This window comes from Lepisma saccharinum, chromosome 26, assembly GCF_977018435.1.
Source record: "Lepisma saccharinum chromosome 26, izLepSacc3.1, whole genome shotgun sequence".
Taxonomy (NCBI): Eukaryota; Metazoa; Arthropoda; class Insecta; order Zygentoma; family Lepismatidae; genus Lepisma; species Lepisma saccharinum.
In genome coordinates this window covers 53,307,611-53,334,497 of record NC_139254.1, presented here as the reverse complement: position 1 = coordinate 53,334,497, position 26,887 = coordinate 53,307,611, and the positions used below count along the sequence as shown (strand labels likewise).

Genomic DNA, 26,887 nt, shown 5'->3' with positions numbered 1-26,887 from the left:
CATTTCGTGTGTTTCAATCGCCAGACATCCGTCGGAATGTAGTGTTACAATCCCGTTCCATTCGAGACTATGTGACGGAAAAGAAGAAACCCATACGTCATTGCAAATTGAGGGTTTTCTTTTAGAAAAGGAAAGTAGCTTTCTCACCAAGTTCCGAACACAACAGGGGCAAAAAATATCATCGAGTGGTTTGGTGTCAGCCTTGAACGAGAAAGGGGAGGGGGAGCAAGAGTACGGACAGTGAAACTGCTGTTTTAAACAACGTCATCTGTAAACAATTTTATGCCATACAGTACCTTACCTCAACAAGAAACAATTCAAACCTGCTCTCGAACTGTTGTTTTCTTTAAATAATATGTAGTTTCGTAAGAAGAGACCAAGCTCACTTAACGTGTTCTAGAGATTTTCGTTTCTTCCTTGCAAAAATAGGGAATCGTCGCACACAAATAGCTATTTTGTAAGACTTTACCATAATTCCTCCCATTGCCACGGTAAACTAAAGGATAAGACGAGAAGTAAAGTGGATAAATAAGAAGAGAAAAACCTATTCTCTCGAGCGGTTTAGGATTTGATACCCTATTGAAAAGTATTGCACAGTGGCTTGAGCCGAAATTTTAAACTGCAGTTCCAGTTCCGCTTAGCATATCATAATCATATTATTGACCCGTGCTAAGTGCCTTGGCACCTATTCAACCGGTAATAGGATGACGTGGGGTCAGCACGTCGAAACCCCAGAGCCGTAGTAGGAGACTTTGATGACCGGGTTACGATACTCACTCGTAGCTCACGAATTTCCTTACGATGGTGGGTAACCGCCGGTCAAATACACACGCCGAATCCCAGAGACTGAATCCAGGCGGACTCGAACGCATGCCGTGCCGCAATCGGAGTCCAAAGAACAGCGCACGGCCACGGAGGAGGGCATGTCATAATCATAAGTGGGTACAAATCAGACATGAAAAAGTATTCTTGAGCCTGCTAAACTTGACGAAAACATTTGATTCTTCAAAAATATTAGGCATAATGATATCGCCAAAAACGTGTCAGTTGGGAGGAGCGATGGCCCTTATAGCTAGCTCCACCTGTGGATCCGCTGGCTCCTATTGACTGTTAATGTGCGAAAATCACACCAGAAGAGGTGCTCATGGTGTAGTGGTTATCACATCCGCCTAACACGCGGAAGGTCCTAGGTTCGATCCCTGGTGAGCACAGGTTTTTATTTATCTAATCTTCCCATTATCCAACAAGTCAGTAAGCTATGTGAAGCAAAAACTGACGAATCACGTACAACCTTAAGACTGTTATCTTTCAAATTTAATGGAATTTTACTCCTTGTTATCTGAGGAGAATAATAACTTTAAGAGTAACAGTGAATATGTTTTGGTTCGTTGCATTAAAACATGATAAAATAAATTTTTCAAACCTTCGGAGCACCGAAGCAAAGCTTCAATTAGGAGAATATGTTACCAAGTGTCTATAGTTTCACTTTCCAAATATAAAGGCTCTGCGAATAAAGTTTGCCAAGGATTTCGCGTTTTGTAAATGCGGCCCGACTTTGAGATGAAATAATTGTCAGAGGATGGCAAGGGGGGAGAGGGAGTTAGAACGAGCGGAACGAATGCTTCAGCCTGGAGCTCTGGTCGCAGCTTTCACTACAGACTGCTGATTACACTGAGAAAGTTAATACTAAGTCGGTGCTCATGGTGTAGTGGTTATCACATCCGCTTTACACGCGGAAGGTCCCAGGTTCGATCCCTGGTGAGCACATGGTTTTATTTGTCTCTTTTTGAAAGCGTCCGTGAATTAGGATAATCAGACGAATCGCACAGTACGTTAATGCTGTTACTTTCACACGCAAATTTACGGTAAATGTAACGCTTCAGTTCGTGGCAATTGCAGCCCCCAAGTTACAACTGGAAGTGTCAAGTTTCAGTCGGTACATTAACCGCTTATGCTTATTCGCACATCTCGGCGTGCAAACCTTAATAAACCTGGAATGCAATAGTTTTAATTGTATTTATTCGTTGAACTCCTATCCTTCAAAAACCAAACGCATCACCTCGTTCGCACTAGTCGAATAGTGTTAGTTAGCTTTGGCCATGTTTGCCACGGAACTGACGAGCAGCTCGCGAGAAGGCTCTTCTGACTTCCAACATTAGGGACTTCATTTGCACAGCATTTCGTGTGTTTCAATCGCCAGACAACCGTCGGAATGTAGTGTTACAATCCCGTTCCGTTCGAGACTATGTGACGGAAAAGAAGAAACCCATACGTCATTGCAAATTGAGGGTTTTCTTTTAGAAAAGGAAAGTAGCTTTCTCACCAAGTTCCGAACACAACAGGGGCAAAAAATATCATCGAGTGGTTTGGTGTCAGCCTTGAACGAGAAAGGGGAGGGGGAGCAAGAGTACGGACAGTGAAACTGTTGTTTTAAACAACGTCATCTGTAAACAATTTTATGCCATACAGTACCTTACCTCAACAAGAAACAATTCAAACCTGCTCTCGAACTGTTGTTTTCTTTAAATAACATGTAGTTTCGTAAGAAGAGACCAAGCTCACTTAACGTGTTCTAGAGATTTTCGTTTCTTCCTTGCAAAAATCGGGAATCGTCGCACACAAATAGCTATTTTGTAAGACGTTACCATAATTCCTCCCATTGCCACGGTAAACTAAAGGATAAGACGAGAAGTAAAGTGGATAAATAAGAAGAGAAAAACCTATTCTCTCGAGCGGTTTAGGATTTGATACCCTATTGAGAAGTCTTGCACAGTGGCTTGAGCCGAAATTTTAAACTGCAGTTCCAGTTCCGCTTAGCATATCATAATCATATTATTGACCCGTGCTAAGTGCCTTGGCCTATCTCCCGACTACCAGCCTCTCTCTTACGATCCCACCTAGAGGTGTGAAGTTATTCAACCGGTAATAGGATGACGTGGGGTCAGCACGTCGAAACCCCAGAGCCGTAATAGGAGACTTTTATGACCGGGTTACGATACTCACTCGTAGCTCACGAATTTCCTTACGATGGTGGGTAACCGCCGGTCAAATACACACGCCGAATCCCAGAGACTGAATCCAGGCGGACTCGAACGCATGCCGTGCCGCAATCGGAGTCCAAAGAACAGCGCACGGCCACGGAGGAGGGCATGTCATAATCATAAGTGGGTACAAATCAGACATGAAAAAGTATTCTTGAGCCTGCTAAACTTGACGAAAACATTTGATTCTTCAAAAATATTAGGCATAATGATATCGCCAAAAACGTGTCAGTTGGGAGGAGCGATGGCCCTTATAGCTAGCTCCACCTGTGGATCCGCTGGCTCCTATTGACTGTTAATGTGCGAAAATCACACCAGAAGAGGTGCTCATGGTGTAGTGGTTATCACATCCGCCTAACACGCGGAAGGTCCCAGGTTCGATCCCTGGTGAGCACAGGTTTTTATTTATCTAATCTTCCCATTATCCAACAAGTCAGTATGCTATGTGAAGCAAAAACTGACGAATCACGTACAACCTTAAGACTGTTATCTTTCAAATTTAATGGAATTTTACTCCTTGTTATCTGAGGAGAATAATAACTTTAAGAGTAACAGTGAATAATGATATCGCCAAAAACGTGTCAGTTGGGAGGAGCGATGGCCCTTATAGCTAGCTCCACCTGTGGATCCGCTGGCTCCTATTGACTGTTAATGTGCGAAAATCACACCAGAAGAGGTGCTCATGGTGTAGTGGTTATCACATCCGCCTAACACGCGGAAGGTCCCAGGTTCGATCCCTGGTGAGCACAGGTTTTTATTTATCTAATCTTCCCATTATCCAACAAGTCAGTATGCTATGTGAAGCAAAAACTGACGAATCACGTACAACCTTAAGACTGTTATCTTTCAAATTTAATGGAATTTTACTCCTTGTTATCTGAGGAGAATAATAACTTTAAGAGTAACAGTGAATATGTTTTGGTTCGTTGCATTAAAACATGATAAAATAAATTTTTCAAACCTTCGGAGCACCGAAGCAAAGCTTCAATTAGGAGAAAATGTTACCAAGTGTCTATAGTTTCACTTTCCAAATATAAAGGCTCTGCGAATAAAGTTTGCCAAGGATTTCGCGTTTTGTAAATGCGGCCCGACTTTGAGATGAAATAATTGTCAGAGGATGGCAAGGGGGGAGAGGGAGTTAGAACGAGCGGAACGAATGCTTCAGCCTGGAGCTCTGGTCGCAGCTTTCACTACAGACTGCTGATTACACTGAGAAAGTTAATACTAAGTCGGTGCTCATGGTGTAGTGGTTATCACATCCGCTTTACACGCGGAAGGTCCCAGGTTCGATCCCTGGTGAGCACATGGTTTTATTTGTCTCTTTTTGAAAGCGTCCGTGAATTAGGATAATCAGACGAATCGCACAGTACGTTAATGCTGTTACTTTCACACGCAAATTTACGGTAAATGTAACGCTTCAGTTCGTGGCATTGGCAGCCCCCAAGTTACAACTGGAAGTGTCAAGTTTCAGTCGGTACATTAACGGCTTATGCTTATTCGCACATCTCGGCGTGCAAACCTTAATAAACCTGGAATGCAATAGTTTTAATTGTATTTATTCGTTGAACTCCTATCCTTCAAAAACCAAACGCATCACCTCGTTCGCACTAGTCGAATAGTGTTAGTTAGCTTTGGCCATGTTTGCCACGGAACTGACGAGCAGCTCGCGAGAAGGCTCTTCTGACTTCCAACATTAGGGACTTCATTCGCACAGCATTTCGTGTGTTTCAATCGCCAGACAACCGTCGGAATGTAGTGTTACAATCCCGTTCCGTTCGAGACTATGTGACGGAAAAGAAGAAACCCATACGTCATTGCAAATTGAGGGTTTTCTTTTAGAAAAGGAAAGTAGCTTTCTCACCAAGTTCCGAACACAACAGGGGCAAAAAATATCATCGAGTGGTTTGGTGTCAGCCTTGAACGAGAAAGGGGAGGGGGAGCAAGAGTACGGACAGTGAAACTGTTGTTTTAAACAACGTCATCTGTAAACAATTTTATGCCATACAGTACCTTACCTCAACAAGAAACAATTCAAACCTGCTCTCGAACTGTTGTTTTCTTTAAATAACATGTAGTTTCGTAAGAAGAGACCAAGCTCACTTAACGTGTTCTAGAGATTTTCGTTTCTTCCTTGCAAAAATAGGGAATCGTCGCACACAAATAGCTATTTTGTAAGACGTTACCATAATTCCTCCCATTGCCACGGTAAACTAAAGGATAAGACGAGAAGTAAAGTGGATAAATAAGAAGAGAAAAACCTATTCTCTCGAGCGGTTTAGGATTTGATACCCTATTGAGAAGTATTGCACAGTGGCTTGAGCCGAAATTTTAAACTGCAGTTCCAGTTCCGCTTAGCATATCATAATCATATTATTGACCCGTGCTAAGTGCCTTGGCCTATCTCCCGACTACCAGCCTCTCTCTTACGATCCCACCTAGAGGTGTGAAGTTATTCAACCGGTAATAGGATGACGTGGGGTCAGCACGTCGAAACCCCAGAGCCGTAATAGGAGACTTTTATGACCGGGTTACGATACTCACTCGTAGCTCACGAATTTCCTTACGATGGTGGGTAACCGCCGGTCAAATACACACGCCGAATCCCAGAGACTGAATCCAGGCGGACTCGAACGCATGCCGTGCCGCAATCGGAGTCCAAAGAACAGCGCACGGCCACGGAGGAGGGCATGTCATAATTATAAGTGGGTACAAATCAGACATGAAAAAGTATTCTTGAGCCTGCTAAACTTGACGAAAACATTTGATTCTTCAAAAATATTAGGCATAATGATATCGCCAAAAACGTGTCAGTTGGGAGGAGCGATGGCCCTTATAGCTAGCTCCACCTGTGGATCCGCTGGCTCCTATTGACTGTTAATGTGCGAAAATCACACCAGAAGAGGTGCTCATGGTGTAGTGGTTATCACATCCGCCTAACACGCGGAAGGTCCCAGGTTCGATCCCTGGTGAGCACAGGTTTTTATTTATCTAATCTTCCCATTATCCAACAAGTCAGTATGCTATGTGAAGCAAAAACTGACGAATCACGTACAACCTTAAGACTGTTATCTTTCAAATTTAATGGAATTTTACTCCTTGTTATCTGAGGAGAATAATAACTTTAAGAGTAACAGTGAATAATGATATCGCCAAAAACGTGTCAGTTGGGAGGAGCGATGGCCCTTATAGCTAGCTCCACCTGTGGATCCGCTGGCTCCTATTGACTGTTAATGTGCGAAAATCACACCAGAAGAGGTGCTCATGGTGTAGTGGTTATCACATCCGCCTAACACGCGGAAGGTCCCAGGTTCGATCCCTGGTGAGCACAGGTTTTTATTTATCTAATCTCCCCATTATCCAACAAGTCAGTGTGCTATGTGAAGCAAAAACTGACGAATCACGTACAACCTTAAGACTGTTATCTTTCAAATTTAATGGAATTTTACTCCTTGTTATCTGAGGAGAATAATAACTTTAAGAGTAACAGTGAATATGTTTTGGTTCGTTGCATTAAAACATGATAAAATAAATTTTTCAAACCTTCGGAGCACCGAAGCAAAGCTTCAATTAGGAGAAAATGTTACCAAGTGTCTATAGTTTCACTTTCCAAATATAAAGGCTCTGCGAATAAAGTTTGCCAAGGATTTCGCGTTTTGTAAATGCGGCCCGACTTTGAGATGAAATAATTGTCAGAGGATGGCAAGGGGGGAGAGGGAGTTAGAACGAGCGGAACGAATGCTTCAGCCTGGAGCTCTGGTCGCAGCTTTCACTACAGACTACTGATTACACTGAGAAAGTTAATACTAAGTCGGTGCTCATGGTGTAGTGGTTATCACATCCGCTTTACACGCGGAAGGTCCCAGGTTCGATCCCTGGTGAGCACATGGTTTTATTTGTCTCTTTTTGAAAGCGTCCGTGAATTAGGACAATCAGACGAATCGCACAGTACGTTAATGCTGTTACTTTCACACGCAAATTTACGGTAAATGTAACGCTTCAGTTCGTGGCATTGGCAGCCCCCAAGTTACAACTGGAAGTGTCAAGTTTCAGTCGGTACATTAACGGCTTATGCTTATTCGCACATCTCGGCGTGCAAACCTTAATAAACCTGGAATGCAATAGTTTTAATTGTATTTATTCGTTGAACTCCTATCCTTCAAAAACCAAACGCATCACCTCGTTCGCACAAGTCGAATAGTGTTAGTTAGCTTTGGCCATGTTTGCCACGGAACTGACGAGCAGCTCGCGAGAAGGCTCTTCTGACTTCCAACATTAGGGACTTCATTCGCACAGCATTTCGTGTGTTTCAATCGCCAGACAACCGTCGGAATGTAGTGTTACAATCCCGTTCCGTTCGAGACTATGTGACGGAAAAGAAGAAACCCATACGTCATTGCAAATTGAGGGTTTTCTTTTAGAAAAGGAAAGTAGCTTTCTCACCAAGTTCCGAACACAACAGGGGCAAAAAATATCATCGAGTGGTTTGGTGTCAGCCTTGAACGAGAAAGGGGAGGGGGAGCAAGAGTACGGACAGTGAAACTGTTGTTTTAAACAACGTCATCTGTAAACAATTTTATGCCATACAGTACCTTACCTCAACAAGAAACAATTCAAACCTGCTCTCGAACTGTTGTTTTCTTTAAATAACATGTAGTTTCGTAAGAAGAGACCAAGCTCACTTAACGTGTTCTAGAGATTTTCGTTTCTTCCTTGCAAAAATCGGGAATCGTCGCACACAAATAGCTATTTTGTAAGACGTTACCATAATTCCTCCCATTGCCACGGTAAACTAAAGGATAAGACGAGAAGTAAAGTGGATAAATAAGAAGAGAAAAACCTATTCTCTCGAGCGGTTTAGGATTTGATACCCTATTGAGAAGTATTGCACAGTGGCTTGAGCCGAAATTTTAAACTGCAGTTCCAGTTCCGCTTAGCATATCATAATCATATTATTGACCCGTGCTAAGTGCCTTGGCCTATCTCCCGACTACCAGCCTCTCTCTTACGATCCCACCTAGAGGTGTGAAGTTATTCAACCGGTAATAGGATGACGTGGGGTCAGCACGTCGAAACCCCAGAGCCGTAATAGGAGACTTTTATGACCGGGTTACGATACTCACTCGTAGCTCACGAATTTCCTTACGATGGTGGGTAACCGCCGGTCAAATACACACGCCGAATCCCAGAGACTGAATCCAGGCGGACTCGAACGCATGCCGTGCCGCAATCGGAGTCCAAAGAACAGCGCACGGCCACGGAGGAGGGCATGTCATAATCATAAGTGGGTACAAATCAGACATGAAAAAGTATTCTTGAGCCTGCTAAACTTGACGAAAACATTTGATTCTTCAAAAATATTAGGCATAATGATATCGCCAAAAACGTGTCAGTTGGGAGGAGCGATGGCCCTTATAGCTAGCTCCACCTGTGGATCCGCTGGCTCCTATTGACTGTTAATGTGCGAAAATCACACCAGAAGAGGTGCTCATGGTGTAGTGGTTATCACATCCGCCTAACACGCGGAAGGTCCCAGGTTCGATCCCTGGTGAGCACAGGTTTTTATTTATCTAATCTTCCCATTATCCAACAAGTCAGTATGCTATGTGAAGCAAAAACTGACGAATCACGTACAACCTTAAGACTGTTATCTTTCAAATTTAATGGAATTTTACTCCTTGTTATCTGAGGAGAATAATAACTTTAAGAGTAACAGTGAATATGTTTTGGTTCGTTGCATTAAAACATGATAAAATAAATTTTTCAAACCTTCGGAGCACCGAAGCAAAGCTTCAATTAGGAGAAAATGTTACCAAGTGTCTATAGTTTCACTTTCCAAATATAAAGGCTCTGCGAATAAAGTTTGCCAAGGATTTCGCGTTTTGTAAATGCGGCCCGACTTTGAGATGAAACAATTGTCAGAAGATGGCAAGGGGGGAGGGGGAGTTAGAACGAGCGGAACGAATGCTTCAGCCTGGAGCTCTGGTCGCAGCTTTCACTACAGACTACTGATTACACTGAGAAAGTTAATACTAAGTCGGTGCTCATGGTGTAGTGGTTATCACATCCGCTTTACACGCGGAAGGTCCCAGGTTCGATCCCTGGTGAGCACATGGTTTTATTTGTCTCTTTTTGAAAGCGTCCGTGAATTAGGAAAATCAGACGAATCGCACAGTACGTTAATGCTGTTACTTTCACACGCAAATTTACGGTAAATGTAACGCTTCAGTTCGTGGCATTGGCAGCCCCCAAGTTACAACTGGAAGTGTCAAGTTTCAGTCGGTACATTAACGGCTTATGCTTATTCGCACATCTCGGCGTGCAAACCTTAATAAACCTGGAATGCAATAGTTTTAATTGTATTTATTCGTTGAACTCCTATCCTTCAAAAACCAAACGCATCACCTCGTTCGCACAAGTCGAATAGTGTTAGTTAGCTTTGGCCATGTTTGCCACGGAACTGACGAGCAGCTCGCGAGAAGGCTCTTCTGACTTCCAACATTAGGGACTTCATTCGCACAGCATTTCGTGTGTTTCAATCGCCAGACATCCGTCGGAATGTAGTGTTACAATCCCGTTCCGTTCGAGACTATGTGACGGAAAAGAAGAAACCCATACGTCATTGCAAATTGAGGGTTTTCTTTTAGAAAAGGAAAGTAGCTTTCTCACCAAGTTCCGAACACAACAGGGGCAAAAAATATCATCGAGTGGTTTGGTGTCAGCCTTGAACGAGAAAGGGGAGGGGGAGCAAGAGTACGGACAGTGAAACTGTTGTTTTAAACAACGTCATCTGTAAACAATTTTATGCCATACAGTACCTTACCTCAACAAGAAACAATTCAAACCTGCTCTCGAACTGTTGTTTTCTTTAAATAACATGTAGTTTCGTAAGAAGAGACCAAGTTCACTTAACGTGTTCTAGAGATTTTCGTTTCTTCCTTGCAAAAATAGGGAATCGTCGCACACAAATAGCTATTTTGTAAGACTTTACCATAATTCCTCCCATTGCCACGGTAAACTAAAGGATAAGACGAGAAGTAAAGTGGATAAATAAGAAGAGAAAAACCTATTCTCTCGAGCGGTTTAGGATTTGATACCCTATTGAGAAGTATTGCACAGTGGCTTGAGCCGAAATTTTAAACTGCAGTTCCAGTTCCGCTTAGCATATCATAATCATATTATTGACCCGTGCTAAGTGCCTTGGCCTATCTCCCGACTACCAGCCTCTCTCTTACGATCCCACCTAGAGGTGTGAAGTTATTCAACCGGTAATAGGATGACGTGGGGTCAGCACGTCGAAACCCCAGAGCCGTAATAGGAGACTTTTATGACCGGGTTACGATACTCACTCGTAGCTCACCAATTTCCTTACGATGGTGGGTAGCCGCCGGTCAAATACACACGCCGAATCCCAGAGATTGAACCCAGGCGGACTCGAACGCATGCCGTGCCGCAATCGGTGTCCAAAGAACAGCGCACGGCCACGGAGGAAGGCATATCATAATCATAAGTGGGTACAAATCAGACATGAAAAACTATTCTTGAGCCTCCTAAACTTGACGAAAACATTTGAGTCTTCAAAAATATTAGGCATAATGATATCGCCAAAAACGTGTCAGTTGGGAGGAGCGATGGCCCTTATAGCTAGCACCACCTGTGGATCCGCTGGCTCCTATTGATTGTTGTAATGATGCGATCATTACTGGATCCTTTTTATGTTATAATAAATTGTTTATGTCTATGTATTCCTGTACGTTTGGGTTCTTGGCCGTTGGGGGAGCGGTAAGTTTCCAGTAACGGTTTAGGTCATTAGCGGGGCCTATAGATAGGAAGGGCAGGGGAGCAGTCGGCCTCAGATATTTGGCGGAGTACAGCAATGTAAGAGGTATCTTTTTCTCTAAGGGGAGCGGCTGGGCGAGCTTTCTTTCCTTACTATGTGAACCGACGGCGGGGACGTTAACTTTCTTTCTTTTAATACACACACTTGCTCTCTTCACATTATTCCAATAGTTCATTTCATGTGGGAAACCGGGTACACAACACACATACCTTCAGCCACCTTTTTTGGTACTGAAGGTTATATTTTTTTTCTACTCGTGGAGCCAGTGGCTACGCGAGTCTACACACTCTCTTCGGGAAGGGGGACAGGGTACACCGGAATGAAATTTTGCGAATAACGGCCAAGAATTAACTTCTGTAACTATAATATGAATAAACCTATATATATCTAAAAGGAAATGGGCGTTAAGTTGTAATTTGAAGAGGTACGTGTCTATTGCCTAAACTAGCATCCACAGAACTTCGGGTACTGCAAGTTTTGAACCTCGGGACAAGGATTCAAAAATGTATGGTTGTGTATATTGTGTATGTTGCTGAGAATCAGCTTAAAAGCACAAAATATACCGTTACACTGTTAATGTGCGAAAATCACACCAGAAGAGGTGCTCATGGTGTAGTGGTTATCACATCCGCCTAACACGCGGAAGGTCCCAGGTTCGATCCCTGGTGAGCACAGGTTTTTATTTATCTAATCTTCCCATTATCCAACAAGTCAGTATGCTATGTGAAGCAAAAACTGACGAATCACGTACAACCTTAAGACTGTTATCTTTCAAATTTAATGGAATTTTACTCCTTGTTATCTGAGGAGAATAATAACTTTAAGAGTAACAGTGAATATGTTTTGGTTCGTTGCATTAAAACATGATAAAATAAATTTTTCAAACCTTCGGAGCACCGAAGCAAAGCTTCAATTAGGAGAAAATGTTACCAAGTGTCTATAGTTTCACTTTCCAAATATAAAGGCTCTGCGAATAAAGTTTGCCAAGGATTTCGCGTTTTGTAAATGCGGCCCGACTTTGAGATGAAATAATTGTCAGAGGATGGCGTGGGGGGAGGGGGAGTTAGAACGAGCGGAACGAATGCTTCAGCCTGGAGCTCTGGTCGCAGCTTTCTCTACAGACTGCTGATTACACTGAGAAAGTTAATACTAAATCGGTGATCATGGTGTAGTGGTTATCACATCCGCTTTACACGCGGAAGGTCCCAGGTTCGATCCCTGGTGAGCACATGGTTTTATTTGTCTCTTTTTGAAAGCGTCCGTGAATTAGGAAAATCAGACGAATCGCACAGTACGTTAATGCTGTTACTTTCACACTCAAATTTACGGTAAATGTAACGCTTCAGCTCGTGGCATTGGCAGCCCCCAAGTTACAACTGGAAGTGTCAAGTTTCAGTCGGTACATTAACGGCTTATGCGTATTCGCACATTTCGGCATGCAAACCTTAATAAACCTGGAATGCAATAGTTTTAATTGTATTTATTCGTTGAACTCCTATCCTTCAAAAACCAAACGCATCACCTCGTTCGCACTAGTCGAATAGTGTTAGTTAGCTTTGGCCATGTTTGCCACGGAACTGACGAGCAGCTCGAGAGAAGGCTCTTCTGACTTCCAACATTAGGGACTTCATTCGCACAGCATTTCGTGTGTTTCAATCGCCAGACATCCGTCGGAATGTAGTGTTACAATCCCGTTCCATTCGAGACTATGTGACGGAAAAGAAGAAACCCATACGTCATTGCAAATTGAGGGTTTTCTTTTAGAAAAGGAAAGTAGCTTTCTCACCAAGTTCCGAACACAACAGGGGCAAAAAATATCATCGAGTGGTTTGGTGTCAGCCTTGAACGAGAAAGGGGAGGGGGAGCAAGAGTACGGACAGTGAAACTGCTGTTTTAAACAACGTCATCTGTAAACAATTTTATGCCATACAGTACCTTACCTCAACAAGAAACAATTCAAACCTGCTCTCGAACTGTTGTTTTCTTTAAATAACATGTAGTTTCGTAAGAAGAGACCAAGCTCACTTAACGTGTTCTAGAGATTTTCGTTTCTTCCTTGCAAAAATAGGGAATCGTCGCACACAAATAGCTATTTTGTAAGACGTTACCATAATTCCTCCCATTGCCACGGTAAACTAAAGGATAAGACGAGAAGTAAAGTGGATAAATAAGAAGAGAAAAACCTATTCTCTCGAGCGGTTTAGGATTTGATACCCTATTGAGAAGTATTGCACAGTGGCTTGAGCCGAAATTTTAAACTGCAGTTCCAGTTCCGCTTAGCATATCATAATCATATTATTGACCCGTGCTAAGTGCCTTGGCCTATCTCCCTACAACCAGCCTCTCTCTTACGATCCCACCTAGAGGTGTGAAATTATTCAACCGGTAATAGGATGACGTGGGGTCAGCACGTCGAAACCCCAGAACCGTAATAGGAGACTTTCATGACCGGGTTACGATACTCACTCGTAGCTCACCAAATTCCTTACGATGGTGGGTAACCGCCGGTCAAATACACACGCCGAATCCCAGAGACTGAATCCAGGCGGACTCGAACGCATGCCGTGCCGCAATCGGAGTCCAAAGAACAGCGCACGGCTACGGAGGAGGGCATGTCATAATCATAAGTGGGTACAAATCAGACATGAAAAAGTATTCTTGAGCCTGCTAAACTTGACGAAAACATTTGATTCTTCAAAAATATTAGGCATAATGATATCGCCAAAAACGTGTCAGTTGGGAGGAGCGATGGCCCTTATAGCTAGCTCCACCTGTGGATCCGCTGGCTCCTATTGACTGTTAATGTGCGAAAATCACACCAGAAGAGGTGCTCATGGTGTAGTGGTTATCACATCCGCCTAACACGCGGAAGGTCCCAGGTTCGATCCCTGGTGAGCACAGGTTTTTATTTATCTAATCTTCCCATTATCCAACAAGTCAGTATGCTATGTGAAGCAAAAACTGACGAATCACGTACAACCTTAAGACTGTTATCTTTCAAATTTAATGGAATTTTACTCCTTGTTATCTGAGGAGAATAATAACTTTAAGAGTAACAGTGAATAATGATATCGCCAAAAACGTGTCAGTTGGGAGGAGCGATGGCCCTTATAGCTAGCTCCACCTGTGGATCCGCTGGCTCCTATTGACTGTTAATGTGCGAAAATCACACCAGAAGAGGTGCTCATGGTGTAGTGGTTATCACATCCGCCTAACACGCGGAAGGTCCCAGGTTCGATCCCTGGTGAGCACAGGTTTTTATTTATCTAATCTCCCCATTATCCAACAAGTCAGTGTGCTATGTGAAGCAAAAACTGACGAATCACGTACAACCTTAAGACTGTTATCTTTCAAATTTAATGGAATTTTACTCCTTGTTATCTGAGGAGAATAATAACTTTAAGAGTAACAGTGAATATGTTTTGGTTCGTTGCATTAAAACATGATAAAATAAATTTTTCAAACCTTCGGAGCACCGAAGCAAAGCTTCAATTAGGAGAAAATGTTACCAAGTGTCTATAGTTTCACTTTCCAAATATAAAGGCTCTGCGAATAAAGTTTGCCAAGGATTTCGCGTTTTGTAAATGCGGCCCGACTTTGAGATGAAATAATTGTCAGAGGATGGCAAGGGGGGAGAGGGAGTTAGAACGAGCGGAACGAATGCTTCAGCCTGGAGCTCTGGTCGCAGCTTTCACTACAGACTACTGATTACACTGAGAAAGTTAATACTAAGTCGGTGCTCATGGTGTAGTGGTTATCACATCCGCTTTACACGCGGAAGGTCCCAGGTTCGATCCCTGGTGAGCACATGGTTTTATTTGTCTCTTTTTGAAAGCGTCCGTGAATTAGGACAATCAGACGAATCGCACAGTACGTTAATGCTGTTACTTTCACACGCAAATTTACGGTAAATGTAACGCTTCAGTTCGTGGCATTGGCAGCCCCCAAGTTACAACTGGAAGTGTCAAGTTTCAGTCGGTACATTAACGGCTTATGCTTATTCGCACATCTCGGCGTGCAAACCTTAATAAACCTGGAATGCAATAGTTTTAATTGTATTTATTCGTTGAACTCCTATCCTTCAAAAACCAAACGCATCACCTCGTTCGCACAAGTCGAATAGTGTTAGTTAGCTTTGGCCATGTTTGCCACGGAACTGACGAGCAGCTCGCGAGAAGGCTCTTCTGACTTCCAACATTAGGGACTTCATTCGCACAGCATTTCGTGTGTTTCAATCGCCAGACAACCGTCGGAATGTAGTGTTACAATCCCGTTCCGTTCGAGACTATGTGACGGAAAAGAAGAAACCCATACGTCATTGCAAATTGAGGGTTTTCTTTTAGAAAAGGAAAGTAGCTTTCTCACCAAGTTCCGAACACAACAGGGGCAAAAAATATCATCGAGTGGTTTGGTGTCAGCCTTGAACGAGAAAGGGGAGGGGGAGCAAGAGTACGGACAGTGAAACTGTTGTTTTAAACAACGTCATCTGTAAACAATTTTATGCCATACAGTACCTTACCTCAACAAGAAACAATTCAAACCTGCTCTCGAACTGTTGTTTTCTTTAAATAACATGTAGTTTCGTAAGAAGAGACCAAGCTCACTTAACGTGTTCTAGAGATTTTCGTTTCTTCCTTGCAAAAATCGGGAATCGTCGCACACAAATAGCTATTTTGTAAGACGTTACCATAATTCCTCCCATTGCCACGGTAAACTAAAGGATAAGACGAGAAGTAAAGTGGATAAATAAGAAGAGAAAAACCTATTCTCTCGAGCGGTTTAGGATTTGATACCCTATTGAGAAGTATTGCACAGTGGCTTGAGCCGAAATTTTAAACTGCAGTTCCAGTTCCGCTTAGCATATCATAATCATATTATTGACCCGTGCTAAGTGCCTTGGCCTATCTCCCGACTACCAGCCTCTCTCTTACGATCCCACCTAGAGGTGTGAAGTTATTCAACCGGTAATAGGATGACGTGGGGTCAGCACGTCGAAACCCCAGAGCCGTAATAGGAGACTTTTATGACCGGGTTACGATACTCACTCGTAGCTCACGAATTTCCTTACGATGGTGGGTAACCGCCGGTCAAATACACACGCCGAATCCCAGAGACTGAATCCAGGCGGACTCGAACGCATGCCGTGCCGCAATCGGAGTCCAAAGAACAGCGCACGGCCACGGAGGAGGGCATGTCATAATCATAAGTGGGTACAAATCAGACATGAAAAAGTATTCTTGAGCCTGCTAAACTTGACGAAAACATTTGATTCTTCAAAAATATTAGGCATAATGATATCGCCAAAAACGTGTCAGTTGGGAGGAGCGATGGCCCTTATAGCTAGCTCCACCTGTGGATCCGCTGGCTCCTATTGACTGTTAATGTGCGAAAATCACACCAGAAGAGGTGCTCATGGTGTAGTGGTTATCACATCCGCCTAACACGCGGAAGGTCCCAGGTTCGATCCCTGGTGAGCACAGGTTTTTATTTATCTAATCTTCCCATTATCCAACAAGTCAGTATGCTATGTGAAGCAAAAACTGACGAATCACGTACAACCTTAAGACTGTTATCTTTCAAATTTAATGGAATTTTACTCCTTGTTATCTGAGGAGAATAATAACTTTAAGAGTAACAGTGAATATGTTTTGGTTCGTTGCATTAAAACATGATAAAATAAATTTTTCAAACCTTCGGAGCACCGAAGCAAAGCTTCAATTAGGAGAAAATGTTACCAAGTGTCTATAGTTTCACTTTCCAAATATAAAGGCTCTGCGAATAAAGTTTGCCAAGGATTTCGCGTTTTGTAAATGCGGCCCGACTTTGAGATGAAACAATTGTCAGAAGATGGCAAGGGGGGAGGGGGAGTTAGAACGAGCGGAACGAATGCTTCAGCCTGGAGCTCTGGTCGCAGCTTTCACTACAGACTACTGATTACACTGAGAAAGTTAATACTAAGTCGGTGCTCATGGTGTAGTGGTTATCACATCCGCTTTACACGCGGAAGGTCCCAGGTTCGATCCCTGGTGAGCACATGGTTTTATTTGTCTCTTTTTGAAAGCGTCCGTGAATTAGGAAAATCAGACGAATCGCACAGTACGTTAATGCTGTTACTTTCACACGCAAATTTACGGTAAATGTAACGCTTCAGTTCGTGGCATTGGCAGCCCCCAAGTTACAACTGGAAGTGTCAAGTTTCAGTCGGTACATTAACGGCTTATGCTTATTCGCACATCTCGGCGTGCAAACCTTAATAAACCTGGAATGCAATAGTTTTAATTGTATTTATTCGTTGAACTCCTATCCTTCAAAAACCAAACGCATCACCTCGTTCGCACAAGTCGAATAGTGTTAGTTAGCTTTGGCCATGTTTGCCACGGAACTGACGAGCAGCTCGCGAGAAGGCTCTTCTGACTTCCAACATTAGGGACTTCATTCGCACAGCATTTCGTGTGTTTCAATCGCCAGACATCCGTCGGAATGTAGTGTTACAATCCCGTTCCGTTCGAGACTATGTGACGGAAAAGAAGAAACCCATACGTCATTGCAAATTGAGGGTTTTCTTTTAGAAAAGGAAAGTAGCTTTCTCACCAAGTTCCGAACACAACAGGGGCAAAAAATATCATCGAGTGGTTTGGTGTCAGCCTTGAACGAGAAAGGGGAGGGGGAGCAAGAGTACGGACAGTGAAACTGTTGTTTTAAACAACGTCATCTGTAAACAATTTTATGCCATACAGTACCTTACCTCAACAAGAAACAATTCAAACCTGCTCTCGAACTGTTGTTTTCTTTAAATAACATGTAGTTTCGTAAGAAGAGACCAAGTTCACTTAACGTGTTCTAGAGATTTTCGTTTCTTCCTTGCAAAAATAGGGAATCGTCGCACACAAATAGCTATTTTGTAAGACTTTACCATAATTCCTCCCATTGCCACGGTAAACTAAAGGATAAGACGAGAAGTAAAGTGGATAAATAAGAAGAGAAAAACCTATTCTCTCGAGCGGTTTAGGATTTGATACCCTATTGAGAAGTATTGCACAGTGGCTTGAGCCGAAATTTTAAACTGCAGTTCCAGTTCCGCTTAGCATATCATAATCATATTATTGACCCGTGCTAAGTGCCTTGGCCTATCTCCCGACTACCAGCCTCTCTCTTACGATCCCACCTAGAGGTGTGAAGTTATTCAACCGGTAATAGGATGACGTGGGGTCAGCACGTCGAAACCCCAGAGCCGTAATAGGAGACTTTTATGACCGGGTTACGATACTCACTCGTAGCTCACCAATTTCCTTACGATGGTGGGTAGCCGCCGGTCAAATACACACGCCGAATCCCAGAGATTGAACCCAGGCGGACTCGAACGCATGCCGTGCCGCAATCGGTGTCCAAAGAACAGCGCACGGCCACGGAGGAAGGCATATCATAATCATAAGTGGGTACAAATCAGACATGAAAAACTATTCTTGAGCCTCCTAAACTTGACGAAAACATTTGAGTCTTCAAAAATATTAGGCATAATGATATCGCCAAAAACGTGTCAGTTGGGAGGAGCGATGGCCCTTATAGCTAGCACCACCTGTGGATCCGCTGGCTCCTATTGATTGTTGTAATGATGCGATCATTACTGGATCCTTTTTATGTTATAATAAATTGTTTATGTCTATGTATTCCTGTACGTTTGGGTTCTTGGCCGTTGGGGGAGCGGTAAGTTTCCAGTAACGGTTTAGGTCATTAGCGGGGCCTATAGATAGGAAGGGCAGGGGAGCAGTCGGCCTCAGATATTTGGCGGAGTACAGCAATGTAAGAGGTATCTTTTTCTCTAAGGGGAGCGGCTGGGCGAGCTTTCTTTCCTTACTATGTGAACCGACGGCGGGGACGTTAACTTTCTTTCTTTTAATACACACACTTGCTCTCTTCACATTATTCCAATAGTTCATTTCATGTGGGAAACCGGGTACACAACACACATACCTTCAGCCACCTTTTTTGGTACTGAAGGTTATATTTTTTTTCTACTCGTGGAGCCAGTGGCTACGCGAGTCTACACACTCTCTTCGGGAAGGGGGACAGGGTACACCGGAATGAAATTTTGCGAATAACGGCCAAGAATTAACTTCTGTAACTATAATATGAATAAACCTATATATATCTAAAAGGAAATGGGCGTTAAGTTGTAATTTGAAGAGGTACGTGTCTATTGCCTAAACTAGCATCCACAGAACTTCGGGTACTGCAAGTTTTGAACCTCGGGACAAGGATTCAAAAATGTATGGTTGTGTATATTGTGTATGTTGCTGAGAATCAGCTTAAAAGCACAAAATATACCGTTACACTGTTAATGTGCGAAAATCACACCAGAAGAGGTGCTCATGGTGTAGTGGTTATCACATCCGCCTAACACGCGGAAGGTCCCAGGTTCGATCCCTGGTGAGCACAGGTTTTTATTTATCTAATCTTCCCATTATCCAACAAGTCAGTATGCTATGTGAAGCAAAAACTGACGAATCACGTACAACCTTAAGACTGTTATCTTTCAAATTTAATGGAATTTTACTCCTTGTTATCTGAGGAGAATAATAACTTTAAGAGTAACAGTGAATATGTTTTGGTTCGTTGCATTAAAACATGATAAAATAAATTTTTCAAACCTTCGGAGCACCGAAGCAAAGCTTCAATTAGGAGAAAATGTTACCAAGTGTCTATAGTTTCACTTTCCAAATATAAAGGCTCTGCGAATAAAGTTTGCCAAGGATTTCGCGTTTTGTAAATGCGGCCCGACTTTGAGATGAAATAATTGTCAGAGGATGGCGTGGGGGGAGGGGGAGTTAGAACGAGCGGAACGAATGCTTCAGCCTGGAGCTCTGGTCGCAGCTTTCTCTACAGACTGCTGATTACACTGAGAAAGTTAATACTAAATCGGTGATCATGGTGTAGTGGTTATCACATCCGCTTTACACGCGGAAGGTCCCAGGTTCGATCCCTGGTGAGCACATGGTTTTATTTGTCTCTTTTTGAAAGCGTCCGTGAATTAGGAAAATCAGACGAATCGCACAGTACGTTAATGCTGTTACTTTCACACTCAAATTTACGGTAAATGTAACGCTTCAGCTCGTGGCATTGGCAGCCCCCAAGTTACAACTGGAAGTGTCAAGTTTCAGTCGGTACATTAACGGCTTATGCGTATTCGCACATTTCGGCATGCAAACCTTAATAAACCTGGAATGCAATAGTTTTAATTGTATTTATTCGTTGAACTCCTATCCTTCAAAAACCAAACGCATCACCTCGTTCGCACTAGTCGAATAGTGTTAGTTAGCTTTGGCCATGTTTGCCACGGAACTGACGAGCAGCTCGAGAGAAGGCTCTTCTGACTTCCAACATTAGGGACTTCATTCGCACAGCATTTCGTGTGTTTCAATCGCCAGACATCCGTCGGAATGTAGTGTTACAATCCCGTTCCATTCGAGACTATGTGACGGAAAAGAAGAAACCCATACGTCATTGCAAATTGAGGGTTTTCTTTTAGAAAAGGAAAGTAGCTTTCTCACCAAGTTCCGAACACAACAGGGGCAAAAAATATCATCGAGTGGTTTGGTGTCAGCCTTGAACGAGAAAGGGGAGGGGGAGCAAGAGTACGGACAGTGAAACTGCTGTTTTAAACAACGTCATCTGTAAACAATTTTATGCCATACAGTACCTTACCTCAACAAGAAACAATTCAAACCTGCTCTCGAACTGTTGTTTTCTTTAAATAACATGTAGTTTCGTAAGAAGAGACCAAGCTCACTTAACGTGTTCTAGAGATTTTCGTTTCTTCCTTGCAAAAATAGGGAATCGTCGCACACAAATAGCTATTTTGTAAGACGTTACCATAATTCCTCCCATTGCCACGGTAAACTAAAGGATAAGACGAGAAGTAAAGTGGATAAATAAGAAGAGAAAAACCTATTCTCTCGAGCGGTTTAGGATTTGATACCCTATTGAGAAGTATTGCACAGTGGCTTGAGCCGAAATTTTAAACTGCAGTTCCAGTTCCGCTTAGCATATCATAATCATATTATTGACCCGTGCTAAGTGCCTTGGCCTATCTCCCTACAACCAGCCTCTCTCTTACGATCCCACCTAGAGGTGTGAAATTATTCAACCGGTAATAGGATGACGTGGGGTCAGCACGTCGAAACCCCAGAACCGTAATAGGAGACTTTCATGACCGGGTTACGATACTCACTCGTAGCTCACCAAATTCCTTACGATGGTGGGTAACCGCCGGTCAAATACACACGCCGAATCCCAGAGACTGAATCCAGGCGGACTCGAACGCATGCCGTGCCGCAATCGGAGTCCAAAGAACAGCGCACGGCTACGGAGGAGGGCATGTCATAATCATAAGTGGGTACAAATCAGACATGAAAAAGTATTCTTGAGCCTGCTAAACTTGACGAAAACATTTGATTCTTCAAAAATATTAGGCATAATGATATCGCCAAAAACGTGTCAGTTGGGAGGAGCGATGGCCCTTATAGCTAGCTCCACCTGTGGATCCGCTGGCTCCTATTGACTGTTAATGTGCGAAAATCACACCAGAAGAGGTGCTCATGGTGTAGTGGTTATCACATCCGCCTAACAAGGTCCCAGGTTCGATCCGTGGTGAGCACAGGTTTTTATTTATCTAATCTCCCCATTATCCAACAAGTCAGTATGCTATGTGAAGCAAAAACTGACGAATCACGTACAACCTTAAGACTGTTATCTTTCAAATTTAATGGAATTTTACTCCTTGTTATCTGAGGGGAATAATAACTTTAAGAGTAACAGTGAATATGTTTTGGTTCGTTGCATAAAAACATGATAAAATGTATTTTTCAAACCTTCGGAGCACCGAAGCAAAGCTTCAATTAGGAGAAAATGTTACCAAGTGTCTATAGTTTCACTTTCCAAATATAAAGGCTCTGCGAATAAAGTTTGCCAAGGATTTCGCGTTTTGTAAATGCGGCCCGACTTTGAGTTGAAATAATTGTCAGAGGATGGTGAGGGGGGAGGGGGAGTTAGAACGAGCGGAACGAATGCTTCAGCCTGGAGCTCTGGTCGCAGCTTTCACTACAGACTGCTGATTACACTGAGAAAGTTAATACTAAATCGGTGCTCATGGTGTAGTGGTTATCACATCCGCTTTACACGCGGAAGGTCCCAGGTTCGATCCCTGGTGAGCACATGGTTTTATTTGTCTCTTTTTGAAAGCGTCCGTGAATTAGGAAAATCAGACGAATCGCACAGTACGTTAATGCTGTTACTTTCACACGCAAATTTACGGTAAATGTAACGCTTCAGTTCGTGGCATTGGCAGCCCCCAAGTTACAACTGGAAGTGTCAAGTTTCAGTCGGTACATTAACGGCTTATGCTTATTCGCACATCTCGGCGTGCAAACCTTAATAAACCTGGAATGCAATAGTTTTAATTGTATTTATTCGTTGAACTCCTATCCTTCAAAAACCAAACGCATCACCTCGTTCGCACAAGTCGAATAGTGTTAGTTAGCTTTGGCCATGTTTGCCACGGAACTGACGAGCAGCTCGCGAGAAGGCTCTTCTGACTTCCAACATTAGGAACTTCATTCGCACAGCATTTCGTGTGTTTCAATCGCCAGACATCCGTCGGAATGTAGTGTTACAATCCCGTTCCGTTCGAGACTATGTGACGGAAAAGAAGAAACCCATACGTCATTGCAAATTGAGGGTTTTCTTTTAGAAAAGGAAAGTAGCTTTCTCACCAAGTTCCGAACACAACAGGGGCAAAAAATATCATCGAGTGGTTTGGTGTCAGCCTTGAACGAGAAAGGGGAGGGGGAGCAAGAGTACGGACAGTGAAACTGCTGTTTTAAACAACGTCATCTGTAAACAATTTTATGCCATACAGTACCTTACCTCAACAAGAAACAATTCAAACCTGCTCTCGAACTGTTGTTTTCTTTAAATAACATGTAGTTTCGTAAGAAGAAACCAAGCTCACTTAACGTGTTCTAGAGATTTTCGTTTCTTCCTTGCAAAAATAGGGTATCGTCGCACACAAATAGCTATTTTGTAAGACGTTACCATAATTCCTCCCATTGCCACGGTAAACTAAAGGATAAGACGAGAAGTAAAGTGGATAAATAAGAAGAGAAAAACCTATTCTCTCGAGCGGTTTAGGATTTGATACCCTATTGAGAAGTATTGCACAGTGGCTTGAGCCGAAATTTTAAACTGCAGTTCCAGTTCCGCTTAGCATATCATAATCATATTATTGACCCGTGCTAAGTGCCTTGGCCTATCTCCCTACTACCAGCCTCTCTCTTACGATCCCACCTAGAGGTGTGAAATTATTCAACCGGTAATAGGATGACGTGAAGTCAGCACGTCGAAACCCCAGAGCCGTAATAGGAGACTTTGATGACCGGGTTACGATACTCACTCGTAGCTCACGAATTTCCTTACGATGGTGGGTAACCGCCGGTCAAATACACACGCCGAATCCCAGAGACTGAATCCAGGCGGACTCGAACGCATGCCGTGCCGCAATCGGAGTCCAAAGAACAGCGCACGGCCACGGAGGAGGGCATGTCATAATCATAAGTGGGTACAAATCAGACATGAAAAAGTATTCTTGAGCCTGCTAAACTTGACGAAAACATTTGATTCTTCAAAAATATTAGGCATAATGATATCGCCAAAAACGTGTCAGTTGGGAGGAGCGATGGCCCTTATAGCTAGCTCCACCTGTGGATCCGCTGGCTCCTATTGACTGTTAATGTGCGAAAATCACACCAGAAGAGGTGCTCATGGTGTAGTGGTTATCACATCCGCCTAACACGCGGAAGGTCCCAGGTTCGATCCCTGGTGAGCACAGGTTTTTATTTATCTAATCTTCCCATTATCCAACAAGTCAGTATGCTATGTGAAGCAAAAACTGACGAATCACGTACAACCTTAAGACTGTTATCTTTCAAATTTAATGGAATTTTACTCCTTGTTATCTGAGGAGAATAATAACTTTAAGAGTAACAGTGAATATGTTTTGGTTCGTTGCATTAAAACATGATAAAATAAATTTTTCAAACCTTCGGAGCACCGAAGCAAAGCTTCAATTAGGAGAAAATGTTACCAAGTGTCTATAGTTTCACTTTCCAAATATAAAGGCTCTGCGAATAAAGTTTGCCAAGGATTTCGCGTTTTGTAAATGCGGCCCGACTTTGAGATGAAATAATGTCACGGTATCTAGTGACATGTGAAACGCAGTTCGATATAAATTATTTTTTGTTTATTGAGTTATTTTATGCACAAACATGAAAGTGTGAGGTTTGATTTTATTTTTGTGAATAAACTTGTATCCGAGCCAGACGTCGGAAGTTGGGGACGGGTTTTTCTTGAGTGACAGCGGAACTGTCTTTTCGGCTTAGGACATGACATATTTGCACCAACTCGGAGATAAGGAAAGATTATTTTCGCCGCTACCGGGCTTGAGTCGCAGCAGGCGTTCGAACCCATGTTCACGGATGACCAGAGGCATCAGCTGGAGCCCAAGCCTGAAAGGATCCAGGACGCGTCGCCGACCGCGCCTTTCAAGACAATGGACAGAGGTCATTTCCATCCCCTGAGAAAGCGAAGCCAAGCCACCTTAGCGTGGGTTTCAACGGACGAATTTGAATCTCTCTTAAATACGCGGTGCTACCATCCCAGAGACAGTTTTTACCCGGATTTCACAGAGAGAGCATCTCCGCGCTACACTCTCGCGTGATCATTGTTTTGTGTCCGTGGACTTTGTTTCCTTACGTATCGTGAGCGAATTGCAGATAGAGTTACCAGTGTGCGCCTTATTTTGGTGAAGATTACGCGGTGATTTGTTTTTGCCAAGCGTGGACTACATAAGGATGGAGGGCTAAAGAAGATAGAGAAGGGAGCCCGTCGCTCCTCCTGACGCCTGCAACGACGCCGAAGCCAGTCAGCCAACGCCAAAGACGACACCAAAGCCAAACACTGCCCAAAGCCCGAAGGACGTTTTCAGAACGACGCCGATCGAAGCCCGCCACCAGAGAGAGAGATTGAAGGACGACTCCAGAACGACGCCGATTGAAGCCAGAGGGAGAGATTGAAGGACGACTCCAGAACGACGCTTCCAGAACGACGCCGAATCGAAGCCCGCCACCAGAGAGATTCCGAACCGGCGCGTGACCACGTACACCCGACGCTAGTGACGAGATGAACGCCCGAAGTACTAAGGAGGTGCAAGTACACCAGATCGTCGCAATTATTCTTCGTCGCGATCGACCTCGGAGGACAATTTCGCCACGAAGGAACCGTGTGCAAGTCCCGCGTCCAGGAGAGATGAATGACCACGCCATGTAGCAGAGTCTGGTACAGTATACTTCAGAGGGTCTCATGTACATGTAAACGTGCGTCGTTAGTATCAACACCGTACGGTTAACGCCGAAGTCTCACTTATTAGCAAAGTCACTCAGGAAACCCCGAAACTAATTCCCGCGTCTGATAATTTTTGGTATTGTTATAAAAAAGAGTTATTTCATGTTCAGATGTGCTAATTTAATTGTCTGCATTCAGCGTTAGAAGCTCCATTTCATTTCTTTAATATTTAGTGTAAATTGTCAAAGTGTGCTCCATTTTTTGTGTAACCGACCGCCCCGTCGCGCCATTTAATTTGTCGATAGTTGACTGATGAGTCCTGTTAATTGTGGAAAGCGTAGTTGTTTTTATTGCAAGGTCGTGTGCGTGAAATAGTATTATTTGTTGCATAGTGGTTTTTAAGGTAATTTTTGCTCGCGCCGACGATTGATTAGTGTATTCCGGCAGCTGGAGCCAATTAAGTTTTTGCATCACTATGTAATTGAGTAGTTGTTCTCATTGGACGAGAGAGGCTTGTGTGTAATACCCCCGTCCGAGCAACTTGTATATGTCGTGCTTACGACTCGATGCACACGTTCATTCGAACGAAAGATTTAACCACGCCGAGCCAATTGTCTTAGTTAACCGCTTTCCGAGGGCTGGCACTTAAGTTAATTTAAAAGAGCACAGGAGCTGGCAGACAAATGCCCTAAATTCACATAAAGGTTTAAAGATAAAACTGAATGATATGTTAGTGAGATCCATGATTTGTATCCATACTTCACATGTAAAAATACCTCATGTGTGTGAAAGAGAGATAGAGTGAATGTTGTGAGAGTGAGGAGGCTTTGTAAACAGTTGTTGATTGCAATATTTTTTTTGTTGTTACAATATATATTCACTTTTTACCGTTCGTCAGTGTTGTTATTTGACGTTTTTCAGGCACCAGATATTGTGCTATTAGGGTTTTATGAATGTTCGAATCTACATATCAAAGGTAAACAAAAGTGTAACATTTCAAGTTATTAATCTCCGCCTCGCAATAGTATGACAATAAACGACCGTCTCAGTACCGAACTTGATAACTGGACCGTGAGTCACGACCGGTTTCCCGTACACATAACGACGTTTGGCCCCGTGCGGGGGTATGATTGACACGTCATTTCGGGGACCGTGAGTGCACTCGTTACATTTGGCGCCGCGAACATGGGACGGCAACTTTTGTCATGCCTTTTGTATACGTCATGCATAAAATTCTTGTGTTAGGTTCCTGGTTATATTTGTGTATTTTTCGTTTTGTATTTCGAGGGTTATTTTCATGTATTTGTCGTAGGTTCACGTGTAAGGACACGTTATTGGGCGTAATTGGTAACAATAGGGCAGATATTTTTTTCGGCGAAAGCAGCAAGGGCAGCTGCATAGGGCATTTTTTATGTACTTTTTGTGTACTTTTTTTGGTTTTTGGCGTAATTTATGGCATCAGGCTGAGTTGCGGGATAAGGGATTCCCGACGGACCTCCTTTTTCTTTTTATGTATCGATTTGTAATTCACATTTTGTGTGAGCTCGCGTAAGTTTGCTTAACTGTTCCAAAGTGCGACATAAGATTGAGCAGATAATTAAGGAAAGGCCTTCAT

The 26,887-nt window shown here is 43.1% G+C and overlaps 1 protein-coding gene and 21 non-coding genes across 22 annotated transcripts in view; 21 read left to right on the top strand and 1 right to left on the bottom strand.

Moving 5' to 3' along the window:
* Positions 1 to 26,887, bottom strand: part of slf (C-type lectin domain-containing protein slf) — a 159,544-nt gene that overhangs the window by 72,758 nt on the left and 59,899 nt on the right. The window lies entirely within an intron of this gene.
* Positions 1,139 to 1,211, top strand: TRNAV-AAC (transfer RNA valine (anticodon AAC)). Its single transcript has one exon. It is a non-coding gene; the product is annotated as a tRNA-Val (tRNA).
* Positions 1,695 to 1,767, top strand: TRNAV-UAC (transfer RNA valine (anticodon UAC)). The gene has a single exon. It is a non-coding gene; the product is annotated as a tRNA-Val (tRNA).
* TRNAV-AAC (transfer RNA valine (anticodon AAC)) lies at positions 3,365 to 3,437 on the top strand. The gene has a single exon. It is a non-coding gene; the product is annotated as a tRNA-Val (tRNA).
* On the top strand, positions 3,718 to 3,790 carry TRNAV-AAC (transfer RNA valine (anticodon AAC)). Its single transcript has one exon. It is a non-coding gene; the product is annotated as a tRNA-Val (tRNA).
* TRNAV-UAC (transfer RNA valine (anticodon UAC)) lies at positions 4,274 to 4,346 on the top strand. Its single transcript has one exon. It is a non-coding gene; the product is annotated as a tRNA-Val (tRNA).
* On the top strand, positions 5,944 to 6,016 carry TRNAV-AAC (transfer RNA valine (anticodon AAC)). The gene has a single exon. It is a non-coding gene; the product is annotated as a tRNA-Val (tRNA).
* Positions 6,297 to 6,369, top strand: TRNAV-AAC (transfer RNA valine (anticodon AAC)). Its single transcript has one exon. It is a non-coding gene; the product is annotated as a tRNA-Val (tRNA).
* On the top strand, positions 6,853 to 6,925 carry TRNAV-UAC (transfer RNA valine (anticodon UAC)). The gene has a single exon. It is a non-coding gene; the product is annotated as a tRNA-Val (tRNA).
* Positions 8,523 to 8,595, top strand: TRNAV-AAC (transfer RNA valine (anticodon AAC)). Its single transcript has one exon. It is a non-coding gene; the product is annotated as a tRNA-Val (tRNA).
* Positions 9,079 to 9,151, top strand: TRNAV-UAC (transfer RNA valine (anticodon UAC)). The gene has a single exon. It is a non-coding gene; the product is annotated as a tRNA-Val (tRNA).
* On the top strand, positions 11,480 to 11,552 carry TRNAV-AAC (transfer RNA valine (anticodon AAC)). Its single transcript has one exon. It is a non-coding gene; the product is annotated as a tRNA-Val (tRNA).
* On the top strand, positions 12,036 to 12,108 carry TRNAV-UAC (transfer RNA valine (anticodon UAC)). The gene has a single exon. It is a non-coding gene; the product is annotated as a tRNA-Val (tRNA).
* On the top strand, positions 13,706 to 13,778 carry TRNAV-AAC (transfer RNA valine (anticodon AAC)). The gene has a single exon. It is a non-coding gene; the product is annotated as a tRNA-Val (tRNA).
* TRNAV-AAC (transfer RNA valine (anticodon AAC)) lies at positions 14,059 to 14,131 on the top strand. Its single transcript has one exon. It is a non-coding gene; the product is annotated as a tRNA-Val (tRNA).
* TRNAV-UAC (transfer RNA valine (anticodon UAC)) lies at positions 14,615 to 14,687 on the top strand. Its single transcript has one exon. It is a non-coding gene; the product is annotated as a tRNA-Val (tRNA).
* TRNAV-AAC (transfer RNA valine (anticodon AAC)) lies at positions 16,285 to 16,357 on the top strand. Its single transcript has one exon. It is a non-coding gene; the product is annotated as a tRNA-Val (tRNA).
* On the top strand, positions 16,841 to 16,913 carry TRNAV-UAC (transfer RNA valine (anticodon UAC)). Its single transcript has one exon. It is a non-coding gene; the product is annotated as a tRNA-Val (tRNA).
* TRNAV-AAC (transfer RNA valine (anticodon AAC)) lies at positions 19,242 to 19,314 on the top strand. Its single transcript has one exon. It is a non-coding gene; the product is annotated as a tRNA-Val (tRNA).
* TRNAV-UAC (transfer RNA valine (anticodon UAC)) lies at positions 19,798 to 19,870 on the top strand. The gene has a single exon. It is a non-coding gene; the product is annotated as a tRNA-Val (tRNA).
* TRNAV-UAC (transfer RNA valine (anticodon UAC)) lies at positions 22,018 to 22,090 on the top strand. The gene has a single exon. It is a non-coding gene; the product is annotated as a tRNA-Val (tRNA).
* On the top strand, positions 23,688 to 23,760 carry TRNAV-AAC (transfer RNA valine (anticodon AAC)). Its single transcript has one exon. It is a non-coding gene; the product is annotated as a tRNA-Val (tRNA).